The following is a 15,145-nucleotide window of genomic DNA, read 5'->3' as shown; positions in this document are numbered from 1 at the left end:
GGCCTGTTTTAAAGCTTTCTCAACTCCATCTCAATAAAGAAATCTGCAGCTTTGTTGGATGAGAGGATCTAAAAAGTTGGTTCTTCCAATCGGTCATAAATATAGACACTAATTTATAAACTGACACAGGAACACACAGCGAATTAGTAGAAAATCCAATTCCTGTTCGCTTTTCTCCTTGCATTGTTTCCTGCCAATGCTCACCATTTCTTTATCCTTTCCACTCTTCCTTGCTCCTCCTTCCTTTTAATTTTTCTGTGTTGTGCCTAAATAAGCTGTCCATGCATGGCACTCCATGGGCTCTGATAACAGACTCAACAAGACAATGACTTAAAGATGGAGTGACCAGCTGATCAGTCACACAAGTTGTTCCAGTGTAATTATTTTCACAGGTGTCTCAGTTTGGATGATAAATTATATGGACACTCTACTTAAAAAACAAAGACCTTTATGTCTGTCTTGCTTCAAAGTCCAAGGTGAGCATGCCTGCCTGGCAGCTCTGCCTCAATTCCTTTTAAATCATTGCTTTGCCATACTTCAGCACACTGCTGTCATCTGTATGGCTGAGCTGGACTGCTGCCATGTTGAGTCACCAGTGACTTTTTGATTCTTTAATTCCCAGTTTGACTGGCATTCCTGTCTGTGTGTGTATTTAGTTTTACGCAGTTTTATCACATGTGTAGGCTGTGTAACCACTGCCACAGCCAAGATACAGAACAGCCAAGTTTGTTTTTGTTCACTGTCATCTCTCCAAAACCTGGTGCAATGCCTGGCACAGACGCTCAGTACATATTTGTTGAATGGGGGAATGAATGAATGAATGAATGGTGTGCTAGTTGGGGTTTTAAGATGCAATACCCAAGCAGTATAAGTGAGGTACATGTGGCGGTCTAGAGGTAGGACCAGCAGGATAGCTGTGCCATCTATCTCTGGGCCAGGCAACTGCTGCAGTCCTACCATGTCCCCAGCAGATGGACAGGGGAAAGGCAGGGCCCAGTCTTTACAGTGGCAGAGCCTGGACTTGCACACCTCACTTCCCCTCATATCCTACAGGCCAGAACTTAGGTGCAGGTACACACCAAGCTGCATAGGAGGCCGAGGTAGATGGTATTACTTGCCTGCAATTCTTCCTTCCCTCTTTTCTCTTAGTAATGTTCACCAAAGTGGAGACTGCTTTTCCACAACTCATGCAGGGCTTTGGCCAATGGCATGTGGGCAGAAGCGAGTTTGTTAGTTCTGAGCTGAGGCCTTATGAGGCCTCTTGTGTCTCTGCTCGTCCTCTGGCCCTGTTGCCACCCCAGGTGATCACTGGTCCAGAGGATGGGAGACAAGTGAAGCAGCCCTGACTCAGCTCATAGCTTGAAGCAGAGCGGCCTCCACCGGCCTGCAAGAAAAATAAATGACTTTTTTGACAAGCCACTGAGAGTTTGAAGTTGCCTACCATGAGCTCAGCCTTAACTGAGTTAGTTCTACCAGTAACGAAGGGAAGAATGAACATTTGTGGACTTCGAGCATTCTGCAGTATGAGAGGGGCCCTTCTCTGGATGGAGCAGGGAAGACCTGGCCAGTAGGGACTCCTTAGGAGTCCAGAGCAAAGCCCAGGCGGCTTAGCTGGACAGCATGCTTTCCTGGGACTCACATGGGCAGACGGACTGGAGATCAGCTGAACTGGGGCCAGCTGGAAACACCTCTGTCTGGAGGCATCTTGGGGATAAAGGGAAGTTTGGGGTGGGAAGAATGATAATAGAAAGCTGTGTCCAAACAAATAAAACCGTCGCATTAACAAGTTGAAGAAGAGTTTTCCCAGTGAGTCGAGAACTGGTGCTAATAATAGAAGCCTGAAATAGCTGTGCATTTTGCCATATTAAATAGTTCATTTGTGTCTGTCTGTTGCCAATACAGCTGTGGAGAATGATGCTGCTCCAATTTGATCCAATACAGTATTTGGAATGCATGGAAAAGATCACTGATGCCTTTACCTGATGCCTTACTTCTGAAGGATATTTCTCCACATAATCGGCCCTCGGTTTTATGCTGAATGCAGCTGTTGAAGGAAGCAGCTCTCTGTATTACTTGCTGATTATCCTGCCAACAGGAATTTGGGTGTGCAGAAATGACATCAAATTCTTTCCACTGGGAAAGTGCTAGCAACAAACAAGAGGTTAAAAAGCTTTTGAAAGCACAGCAATTTGGGTGTGAATATCCATTCTGAGGTGGATGAATTAGTTCCTGATAAAGTATTGGCTGCTTATTTGAAACTAGTTGAGGAAAAGAAAACATGCCTTTAAAAAGCTCTTCAAATACATATGTATCCTAAATTTTATCTGGTTTTTACTGATATCTGTCTACCTTCTATTATGAAAATTTTCAACACTGAAAAATGCTTTTCATCTAGATTCAATGGTTGTTAACGTTTTACCATATTTGGTTTTTCTCCTCTCTCTGTCTCCCCACAAACACATGACACACACCATTTTTGAAAATAAGTTGTCAGTATGACATCATGATCCGTAAGTGCTTCAATATGAATCTCCTAAGAATAAAGAAAATCTCCTGTATAACCACAATACCACTATCACACCTAGGAAACTTAACAGTGATTCTACAATCACAACTAATATCCAAGTCATTTTAAAAGTTTTGCAATTGTCCCTTAAAGGTTTGTATGCAGTTTCCCCCGAGATCTAATCAAGGCCTATGAATTCCATCTGGAGGCTAATCTGGACCATCTCCCACCTTAACTTCTGTTTGGTTTTGATTTATGACATTGACGTGAGGAATCTCAAAGAAGGTCACGCATCCCTCCCGATTGTTCCCTGATGGTGCCCTTTAACTTTTAAGCCCTTATAATGGAAGTTAGCTTTTAGGTTTGAATAAACTTTTTTCTTTTATTTATTTATTTGGCTATAAAGAATACTTTACAGGTATTCCATGAGGAGGTCCTCACATGGGGTTTTTGCACACCAGTGATGCTCAGGGGATGGCCTGTTGAGAAAGTAATTATTACATGTCCATGAGAAGGTACCTTTGCCTGGGAACATCAACTGAGGCAAAGCTTACATGCTGTTGCTTTGCGGGGTGGGGGTGCAATGCTATGAAAGAAAGAGCAGAAAAATGAATTGAGGGGGAAAAATACAAGATGGTCCACTGCTGAACTGGCCACTGCTTGATAAACAGCACAGGTGGCTGCTTGGCTATGTGAGACATCTTTGGAGGTGCTGTGTAGCTCCGTTGCATCTCAGAGGAGTCCTACAAGACGAAGCTCATGTGGTGTTAAAGCACTTGTACTTCAGGACTGTGTTACTAGGTGCCTCCACACAGCCACTGGGAAAGCCAGTTCGCCCAGGGCTCCTGCTGGACCTGGGCACAGGAGTTGCTGCAGCTCGCGCCCTGGCAGGTGTAATGACATGGCCTTGCCAAAGACAGCGGTGCCTGTCATTATAGGAGGTATGGTGACAAGGTAGAAGCTAGAACTTTGCGGCCATCACTGGAGCTGTTTACCTAGGATCAGGGCAAGTGGGTCCCCAGGGACAGGCAGGGTCAAATGGATGTGCTGGGTGGGTATAAATTGGATCCAACATTTTTTTCCCTTTTAAATTACTGAATGATTTGCGGGGTGTGCTTTGCCCCTGTAGGAATAGTCTATTGCCCTGCCACGTTTATGTAATGGTTTCAGTATCCATTGATTATTCTTGCCTGTACCATTTATTATAGCAGGAGATGCAAGATATGAGGGTTAGTCATGTTCGTTACCACTAGGGTGTCATTGTTTGCTTTTTCAGAACACAACTAGGATGCTTTATTTACATATGTAATGAATATATATATAATAAAAATACATAGATAATGAAATAGTATGAGTTTGTATTGCTATTGAAATTTAACCTAACAGTGTTTAAATTTTTTTAATATTTTATCTTTTTCCCCTTATACTGAAAAATTCCCAGTTCCTAATAATATTGATATATAGATATAATCAGAGTAATATGTTCAAGTTACCCAAATTAACCTTTTCATTTATTGTTGGTTTGGATCAATTTTATATAGAGTTGGTCATTTTCCTTTATAAATTACTTTTATTTCTGAATATATAGGGAATAAATGGTTCAAAAATCAACATTGTGTAAAAACGTTTGATCAGAGAAGTCTCACTCCCATGCACATCCCGGCCACCCTGCCCCAGTCTCCCTACAAGGATAGGTCAAGTTGATTAGTTTCTGGTTTTTCCTCTCCTGTGTTTCTTTTTGCAAACATGAGCAAGTACATACATACATTTTAATTTATCCTTCTTTCTTACACAAAGTGTGGCGCACTATATACTCTGTTCTGTCTTGCTTCTCTCTCTTAATAATGTATGTTCAAGGCATCATTCCACATTGGTTCACAGACACCTTAAATACCAATTTTTTTTTAGATGGAGTCTTGCTGTGTTGCCCAGGTTGGAGTGCAGTGGCACGATCTCGGTTCACTACAACCTCCACCTCCTGGGTTCAAGCAATTCTCCTGCCTCAGCTTCCCGAGTAGCTGGGATTACAGGTGCCCACCACCATGCCTGACTCATTTTTTGTATTTTTAGTAGAGATGGGGTTTCACCATGTTGGTCGGGCTGGTCTCGAACACCAACCTCAGGTGATCTGCCCGCCTTGGCCTCCCAAAGTGCTGGGATTACAGGCACAAGCCACTGCGCCCGGCTTTAAATACCAAAATTTATCAATTGTTTATCGTATGTCAAATGTATTAGGGCAGGCTAGACAATGCTCCTGTAGCACAAAAAACAAAAACAAAAACCTCAGACTCAGTGGCTTTACAAATAGAGGCTGATCGCTCGCTCACATGAAGTCCTTTGTGGATTGGACAACCCTCCTTTATCCTGTAATTGCATCACCTACAACATGTATCTATATGGTGGCTTATTGGCTAGAGCCATCATATAGACTCAAACTGGTGGAAAATGTGGTGTTATGTTCATGAAGAGGAAACTGAGATGGGATTTGGTGGATACTACTAGCACTATCTCAGCCACACAAGGCTTTATATAAGCCTCACCACAGCTCTGTAAATTAGGTAATCTTATTGTTCCCATTTTACAGCTAAGGACATTGAGGCTCCAAGTGTTTATATGCCTTTCAAAGTCATAGTGTTCCTGTATAACAGAGTTCATTTCAAATGTAGGTTTCTCTGGCTTTAAAGCCTGTGCTTATACCCAATTCTATGGTCAGTCATTACTGTCCACTAATAAAGAATGGCAAATCCATCTCATCCACGCATGAATGCAAATCTCCAACATAAGAGATCAGTACAATTGGTACAGAACAATAAATATTTAGAGTTAAGATTCATAAGCTGTTTTCTACAAAAAAGTGCAAGATTAAAATTAAATCCCTGGACCAATAAAGACTAAAACATTACAGGACACAACGTTTCAGTAAATTGGACAATGAAACAGTTTTATTTATAATTTCTGAATCAAGAGCTAATTGTTATAGGAATTTTTTAAAGCTCAAAGTGAAACTGTAAACATTTTTTCTCCCTCTTCCTAAGTAAGAGCATCATACACTCAGCACATGAGAGAAGTTATAAATCTTTCAAAACCATTTGGGGTGGTTCTGAGGACTTATGTCAAGTAATCCCCAAGGATTTCAAAGTCTTCCCTTTAAAGGAAGAAATTAAAAAACCACATGGCCATTTGGACAGTGCCTCTTGCCCCACATTATCACTTATTGCCTAAGACTCCAGGCAACAATGTGTCCAATGTAGGCTCTTAGAAAGTGGTTACAACCAACTAAAACTGGGAACCCCAAATTAAACGGAGCATTGCCGTCTGTATGCTGGGACTGTAGACTCAATGACAAAGTAGGGGGGTTCCAGAAGGGTGATTTTCCCTCACTTGTGAGTGTGAAACTAACACCTGGCTGTTGACCCAACATCGTTTTCACAAAGAACACCCTGCAAGTTTCATTATCATATCAGGTGCTTCAGGCATTCTGGACTGTGACTACAGTTTAGAAGGACCATCAGCCAGTGTACACACACACACATACACAAGTTTTATGAGACTAAATTCAGGCAATACACTCTGATCCCCACCCTACCCCACCCGCCTACCAGACTCTTGCCTTTCCGTCAAAGCCCACTCTCTGCCCCACATAGGCCAGGTCTGTCCATCCCCTCAGAATCAGGACCTTTGGGCTTGGTTTTTCCTGTTATTCTTCTTTTTCCCACCCTACACCCCATCCCTCAACAGAAAGTCAGTTATTGTGTGAAATTGCTCACACACCCACCGATGTTATCGTGAAGTGCTGCACTCTTCCCTGCCTTCCTCCTGTTCAGGCTGTTCCTTTAACCTTTGGCTAGAGGCAGGGATGAACGTCACCTCCTGGACAAGACTTCTCCAAGTCTTTGGCAGCCAGGACCCTGGGCTGGGCTCCAGGGCCTTGCAGGGCCTCCTTCCAAAGAACCGAGTCTTTCTTCACTGGTTCTCTTCTCTCTCTGCCTGGCCACAATTCCTTCTGAGGCCTTATCACCCTTTGTTAACACTCACTCATCCAGACTCTTCTGCCAGGGCCATCTGGGTCTTTTAAATTGGCATTACAGTTTTAAAAAAATCAAATCAAACTAGTATTTAAAAAAAACAAGGCCGGGCACGGTGGCTCACGCCTGTAACCCAGCACTGTGGGAGGCTGAGGTGGGCGGATCACGAGGTCAGGAGATCGAGACAATCCTGACAAACATGGTGAAACCCCGTCTCTACTAAAAATACAAAAAATTAGCTGGGCGCGCTGGCGGGCGCCTGTAGTCCCAGCTACAGGCTGAGGCAGGAGAATGGCGTGAACCCGGGAGGAGGAGCTTGCAGTGAGCCGAGATCGCGCCACTGCACTCCAGCCTGGGCGACAGAGCGAGACTCCGTCTCAAAATAAATAAATAAATAAATAAATAAATAAATAAATAAATAAATAAATAAAAATAAAATTTAAAAAACAACAAAAAACCCCTAATCATTGTTAATGTGGAAATGGTTGCCACTGGGGTAAATTTGAAATTTTGTATTTAAAAAAATCTAACCAGTATTTAAGTTCTGCTATGTGTGCCTAACACTGTTAGGAGCACACAGTTAAGACACAAGTTCTTGCATTCAAGACTCATACTGGAAGACACGATTTAAGTAAATGAAAGCCATTTAAGGGTGACCCAAAGAATAAAATCAGTCTGGAATGATTAACAAAATCATATAATGACACTGTGTTTCCTCATCTGTGGAATCACAGAGGATTTGATCAGGTTATCCATAAAGTTCCCTCTTTTATTCCAAATAAATGACACTAGATATTTCAAATTTTATTATTTTTTATATATAACATATTTTATATTATAATAAATATATAACATATTATTTATATTATTATTTTATTATAATATATAATATATAATTATATATTATATAATATAATATATAATTATAATATATAATATAAAATATAACTATAATACAAAATATAATTATATAATATATAATATAACATATAATTATATATAATATAATATATAAGTATAATATATAATAAAATAATAATATAAATTATGTTATATAATAAAATAATATAATAACAATACTATATGCCAGATACCATTGCTGACAACTCTTCCAACTTTCATAAAACCATGAGGTGGCCATTATAAATCTTCCATGTGGCGGGTGGGGAAACAGGCACAGAGAGGTTAAGAATTTGCCCATGGGCACACAGCATTGTGGTACAGTTGGCATTTGAACCCAAGGCAGATAACTAGTGTACCATGGCATCTCTGTGTAGCCCTAACCTCATTCTTTCCCATACTTACTTATCAAAGTGTACTTCCTTGCTTCTTTAACGGGAAAACAATGTATCCTTCTTGGGATGCCTATTTTTCTATTTTCCATTAACCCACAAACTTGGCCTTCTCAGTTCAAACTTGTACAATTTGCAACCAAGTTTCTAATATTGTCTTGGTTGTGACTCTTCTCTAGGGATTTGGTTTACTGGAATCTACAAATTTTACTCCGATTTTAGCCGAAAGTCCTGCCTCATTCACTGTATCACTTATCTTTTTAAATTTTCTCAAAACGTAGTAGGCAAAATCTTCATCTTGTAGCTCCCTTTTTTTCTATCCCTTTTAACATTTTGATTCCACAGCCTCCCTGGGAGGACCTCCTCATAGTGCTTCACTGAAACCTGAGTTTCTTCCATGGCTGCTCCTGTATACTTCATTCCTGCAGCTGCTGCACATCCACCCGAGTCCTCTCAAGACACTGCTGTGGGACTGAGAAATAGGAAAAGGAGGAAAGCCCGGGGCAGCTGTGCCACAGTGAATGCCCATGTAGGGCAATGAAAACTCATCCTGACAGCGTACTTCGGTTTCGAGGAGAGTGGCATTTGAGCTGGGAATAAAGTCTGAGGACATCGGAGTGAAGGGAGAGCTGCCGCCCTGGCTGAGAGAGGGAGGTGAGTCTGGGGTCTCTGTGTCCCTCAGGCCAGCCATCCCTGACCTCCACCCTGGAACAAACTGCCTGTGGTGTTCTATATAGTGCCAAAGCCCAGAAAGTGACAAATCATGATTTTTTTACTCGGAATATTCTCCTCACCTGGGTTCCAGCTGAGTAGATCTGAGCCATTTCGTATATTACATCCAGTTCCTCACTGAAATTCCAGTTGTTTTTCACCCACTCGACAAGGCATGGCAGACTGCAAGCAAGTCAGCTTGCTGTGCCCACAGACATGACCTCAAATGGGTTTGATTTATTTAGGCAGGTCAGTCATCTGAAAAGGTCAGCCCTTAGCAGTTCCTAGGAATTAATCAGTGGTGTGACACAACACAGCTGTGATTGCCACAAACCAGCGACAACTGGGCGGTGGCATGCACAGTACTAAATTATTAACCCCCAGAAGCCCGTGGCCCCCCCTTTTTTTTAAAAAACTTGCCTTGAATGCTACCTAATGAGTGCTTGCTGGGGCGCTAAACAGTCTTGAGGCCGGGCGCGGTGGCTCACGCTTGTAATCCCAGCACTTTGGGAGGCCGAGGCGGGCGGATCACGAGGTCAGGAGATCGAGACCACGGTGAAACCCCGTCTCTACTAAAAATACAAAAAAAAAAAAAATTAGCCGGGCGTGGTGGTGGGCGCCTGTAGTCCCAGCTACTCGGAGAGGCTGAGGCAGGAGAATGGCGTGAACCCGGGAGGCGGAGCTTGCAGTGAGCCGAGATTGCGCCATTGCACTCCAGCCTGGGCGACAGAGCGAGACTCCGTCTCAAAAAAAAAAAATAAAAAAATAAAAAAATAAAAAAAAAAAAATAAAAAAAGGGTTCCCACACACTTGGTTTCACCTGACCCTCACGAGTGCCTTGCCAGGGGTGAAGGACAGGTTTCATTATCCTCGCTTTATGAAGAGGAAACCGGATCCCCGGAGTCTGCGGAAATGAGAGGAGCCAGGATCTGAGCCCACACATAAATATTCATTGAATTGAACTAATACAGAAATATATGATTATTTTAAGGTAAACAGAATGTTTGTCCTTAAGAAGCTCATAATCTAATTGTGGAGAAATGTTCAAAATATTTTTTATGTATTTATTTTTGAGATGGTGTCTTGCTGTCACCCAGGCTGGAGTGCAGTGGCACGTACTCAACTCACTGCAACCTCCACCTCCCGGGTTCAAGCGATTCTCCTGCCTCAGCCTCCCTAGTAGCTGGGATGACAGGTATGCGCCACCGCGCCCAGCTAATTTTTGTATTTTTAGTAGAGATGGGGTTTTACCATGTTGGCCAGGCTGGTCTCAAACTCCTGACCTCAGGTGATCCATCGCCTCGGCCTCCCAAAGTGCTGGGATTACAGGCGTGAGCCACCGCACCCGGCTCCAAGATAAACACAATTAAGATAACCATACAAGGAGTAAAGAAGGCAAGACCAGACATCTTTCATTGTGAAATGAGGCTAGAAGGTGCTGTGATTTTTTAGGGGACTTAGGTAACTGTTACCCCACGATTGAACGAAACTGAAATTTCTGTGTCCTCCACCCCAACCCCATTCCAAGGTCCTGCTGAATATTCTGGGTTTTGCTAGAATTCCTTATGACACATAAAAAGTCTTCAGCTCTACGCCTTAACCATGGCAATGTCTGGGCTTGTCACGTCATCTTCAGTCCTGTATTTGCAGTGCAACTCAGGGCCAAAACAAAAAAGACTTTTTTTTTTTTTTTTTAAATTTAAAAAGTCACAGAGAACATGAAAAAGGGGAAGAGGGAAATTTGTCTTCAGTGCTCCAGGAAAGTCCACCCTCTCCTTCTAGGGGTGGATCTTAGTGGATCTAATGAATCACACATGAAAAGAGACGTAAACGAGGAAGGAGTTTCAGGAGGGTATGGGCCAGGTCAGAGGAGAGGGTAGAGGAAGAGAGCCACGCAGTAACCGGGAGACAAGCTTCTGAGGGCTTTTGACTGGATGTGGGAATGTTGTGGAAGACTTCTGGCTGCCATTTCCTGAGAACGGGACTGCTGAGAGAGGAGCTGGGGGCAGCACTGCAAACTTCACTTCGGACACATGAGTCAGAGGTACCTGTGAGGGGACTGAGCTGGGAGGGCAAGCAGGGAATTAGACATGTGGGCCTGGGGCACAGAGAAGGGGCTTGAGCATGCATATCTGGGTGTTGCTATGGTTCCAATGTTCCCTCCAAAACTTATGTTGAAACTTAATCCCCAAAGTGGCAGCATGGAGAGGTGGGGCCTTTAAGAGGTGATTGGATCATGAAGGCTCTTTTCCCACTAATGAATGGATTCATCATGGGAGAACTGGCGGCTTTATAAGAGAGGAAGAGAGACCTGCGCTAGCACCTTAGCACGCTCAGCCCCCTTGCCATGTCATGCCCTGAACCCCTCAGGACTCTGCAGAGCTCAGCCCCCTTGCCATGTCATGCCCTGAACCCCTCAGGACTCTGCAGAGAGTTCCCACCATCAAGAGGGCTCTCACCAAATGCAGCCCCTCAACTTTGGTCTTCTCAGCCTCCAGAGCTGTAAGAAATAAATTCCCTTTCCTCATAAATTACCCAGTTTCACATATTCCTTGTTTTTAATTTTTAAATTTTTTTTAATTTTTTGAGACGGAGTCTCACTCTGTTGCCTAGGCTGGAGTGCAGTGGCGCGATCTCAGCTCACTGCAACTGCCACCACCTGGGTTCAAGCGATTCTCCTGCCTCGGCCTCCAGAGTAGCTGGGATTACAGGCACCTGCCACCACGCCTGGCTAATTTTTATATTTTTAGTAGAGACGGGGTTTCACCATCTTGGTCAAGTTGGTCTTCAACTCCTGACCTCATGACCCACCCGCGTCAGCCTCCCAAAGTGCTGAGATTACAAGCGTGAGCCACTGCACCCGACCCCAGTTTCAGATATTCTGTTATAAGCAATAGAAACAGACTAAGTATCTTTGACATGGAGTGGATACTGGAAGCCATGTGACTTCTGTGGGATCATCTCAAAAGAAAGCGTAAAATGAGAAGACACAAGGGCCCGGGAAAGAGCCCTAGGAACTCCGCATTTGTACAGCAAGTACCAGGTAAAAGGAGAAAAGGGAGAAGCCTGCTAGGATGCTGAGGAGGAGCAGCCAGAGGAGGGGGAACCCAGGACAGCATGCTGGTGTGGGAGTCAGGAGAAGCGTGTCAGAAGAAGGGAGCGGTTGACAATGTCAGAAGCTGCCAAGAGGCACAATAAGATTGAGGGAACATGTGAGTGTGGTTGTTTCTTTATGGGCCAGAATTTGAAATACCAGGATGAAGGGCACCTAACAAACAGCAAATACACAAACTAACTTTTGTACCTACCAGACTTCAGACTAAAATCGGTACAAAGAATACTCGCCAGGGTAAGGAGAAGCCCAGGAAATTATAAGAGATATCTAGTTTCTGAAATGAATTACAATGATCATCTGAACAAATAGTGTGAAAAAATATACACCTGAAAAAATGTGTGAAAATGGCCAACAAAACATTGAAAATCAGGGTTACTGGGGAAGACTTTTACTGCCAGTTATTAAAATTTACTATCAGCTGTATTGACTGGAACAGCTGCCAGAATAGATAATTCAACAGCCAGGATGGGAAGCCCTGATACACGAGTCTGGCTACCTTCTTTCTAGTTGAATAGGTTACATATCGAACTCCCTTGGTTCACCCACTCAGGTGCCCTTGAGTCAGACTTGAAAGGCAGAAGAGAGCGGAGGACATTTTACTGCTGCTTCTGATGGAGATGCGAGGCTTCCATAGGAAAGAGGGGTCCACCTGTGTAAAGAGCCTGACAACCATATTCTCCAGATGTTCAGTCCCTCTTGGCCACCCCAAACCAAATGACAGTCCGAGAGACTCTGCCCATGCAGACTCTACCTGCTGGTCCTCCAGGTGGAGTAACTGATAACAAAAATCTCTAGCTTACTCCTAAGTGTTTACTCTGAAGGCAGAGTATGTACAGCAAGACCAGACTTTTGGCCCAGCTAGCGGTGACTACTGCAATGTCAAAAGAGCACATAAACAGACTTAAAAAGCAAATGACAAACTGGGAAAATGGCTGTAACATAGGTAACAAAGGGCTGATATTCTATAAAGAGTTCTTGCAAATGAGTAAGACAAAGATGAATCCAAGCGGGCAAAAGATATGCGTAGCAATCTGCAAAAGTGATGCATAAAAACAGGTTCAACATTACTAGCAACTAGTGGAATAAAACTTAAAACAACAATGCAAAATCATTGTTCTATCATATTAACAAAGGACAAAAAATGGCGTGACAGTGCAGGGTGTGGAGAAAAGTTGGTTTCAAAGCTGTGCCATGTTTCTATATGTCTTTCATATTAATCAAATGCCTTCAACAGTGAGCACACCTTTCGACACGAGTTCCCAGACTTTATCCTAAAAAAAAAAAAAAAAAATGACGTGCACACAGATTTAGCTACAAGTAATTTTGGAAAAGTGAAAAGTTGAAAACAACCCAAATGTACAAAAATAAGGGAGATAATTATGGTACATTTGTATAATAGTATGCCACTTGGTCATTAAAAATGCCATAGAAGTATATTTTTCGTAGGCTTATTTCTAGCTGCTGGTTTTACAGGTGGTTTTTGCTTTTTTATTTTATTTATCATTTATATTTTCCTGTAATTATTGCACATTTTTTAATAATAATTTTTTTTAAACTGGCAATTATATGGTGAAAAGGAGAGAAGGGCATTAGTAAATTCTGAAGCAACTGAAATTAAATTGTAACTGCTCATTAATAAATAAACATCATGGCCGGGCGTGGTGGCTCACGCTTGTAATCCCAGCACTTTGGGAGGCCGAGGCGGGCGGATCACGAGGTCAGGAGATCGAGACCACGGTGAAACCCCGTCTCTACTAAAAATACAAAAAATTAGCCGGGCGTGGTGGCGGGCGCCTGTAGCCCCAGCTACTCGGAGAGGCTGAGGCAGGAGAATGGCGTGAACCCGGGAGGCGGAGCTTGCAGTGAGCCGAGATTGCGCCACCGCACTCCAGCCTGGGCGACAGAGCGAGACTCCGTCTCAAAAAAAAAAAATAAAATAAATAAATAAATAAATAAATAAATAAATAAACATCATTACATAGTAACATTTACCTTAAATAAACTAGATTTCACTTTTCTACTATGGGAGGAAAGACCTAAAATACAAATTGACTCGAATTATGGAAAATAAAGTTACAATTCAGGAATACCTGTCTTTGAACTGTGAAATTTGTACCTGTTGTGTGTGTGTGTGTGTGTGCGCGCGCCTGTGTATGTGTGTGTGCGTGTGTATAAAAAATATTTGGAAAGATATCCACTAGTTTAAAAGTGGTTCCTTTCAGCAGGGTGGGATGAGAGGGGGACAGGAGACAAATTTTTCTTTACACAACTCTGTATGACTTGTTATAACAAGCACGAAAAATCGAAGGTCACTTAAGTAAAAATGGTTATAATTATGAAAATACTTAGAAATATGTAAAGTCTCTATGGTATGATTGGAAATCATAATGCAAAATACGTATATGTGCTTATAACTATGTTCATATATTTCCATGTGAGAGAAGCCTGAAGAGGAATACTCTACGATGAAAGTAGCTTTTCAAGTTCATTCATTGGTTCATTTATTCCACAAATGTGTGCTGAGCTGCTACTATGGGCCAGGCAACTGTTGCAGCCACCGGGATATGGCAGGCAATCAAAAATCAAATGTGCCTCCACTCAGGGAACTTGAATTCTAGTAGTGGGAGATAGACAATACATGGTAAACACAGCGAGTATTTTAGGAGATGGTGCAGGCCAAGGCAGACTAGCAGTGCTCTGGGTCAGGGGCAGGTTTAAATAGGTTGGTCAGGAAAGGCCTCACTGAGGTGACATGGGAGGAAAGACTTGAAAGAGCTGAAGGGTTCAGTCCTGGAAATGCCTGGAAGGGGAGTTTTACAAGTAGACAACAGCCGGCGCAGAGGCCAATGCAGCCAACAGAGGAAGGGGAGGGCAGGTCAAATAGCTAGGCAGGCCAGTGGGTTGTGCGGCTCTGCGGCCACTGTAAGGACTTTGGCGTTTTAGTTCAAGTAAACTGAGGAGCCGCTGTGCAGTTTGGAGCACAGAAACGACAGGATCCCTGTGGCTGCTGTATGGAAACCCAGCGACTGGGAGAGTAGGGAGGGCAGGGAGACCTAGGTGTTCAGGTGAGGGATGAAGGGGGGTGTGGACATGTTGAGGCGTTGCATCCTAGACGCAGACTGAAGGTAGGGTCAGCAGGATTTCTAGTCAGATTGTGTAGAGGCGGTGAGGGAGTGAAGCTGGCTCTTCTGGTTCTGGCCTGAGTAAATGGAGCCGCCATTAATGCCGATGGGAAAGACAGGTGGGCGGAGAAGGTTTGGAGGTGGGGGAAAGAAAGGGTCTTATTTTCTTCTTCCTTGCAATAATATATTCCAAGCAATATAATTAAGCAATATATATTTTTTCCTTTAAGAAAATTCCAAATATTATATCGTTCCAAATAAAAAAATCATTTCAAGAGTCCTGACGCAGCAACCACTACATTCCCAGTAATGGAAGTGTTAAGTCAGTCCGTGCTCTGGAGAAATCCCATGACAGAACACAGGCCAGGAGACCG

Source organism: Hylobates moloch, unplaced genomic scaffold (assembly GCF_009828535.3).
Source record: "Hylobates moloch isolate HMO894 unplaced genomic scaffold, HMol_V3 SCAFFOLD_6, whole genome shotgun sequence".
In the NCBI taxonomy this organism is placed as follows: Eukaryota; Metazoa; Chordata; class Mammalia; order Primates; family Hylobatidae; genus Hylobates; species Hylobates moloch.
The sequence above is the reverse complement of the archived record's forward strand: the minus strand, read 5'-3'. Positions refer to the sequence as shown.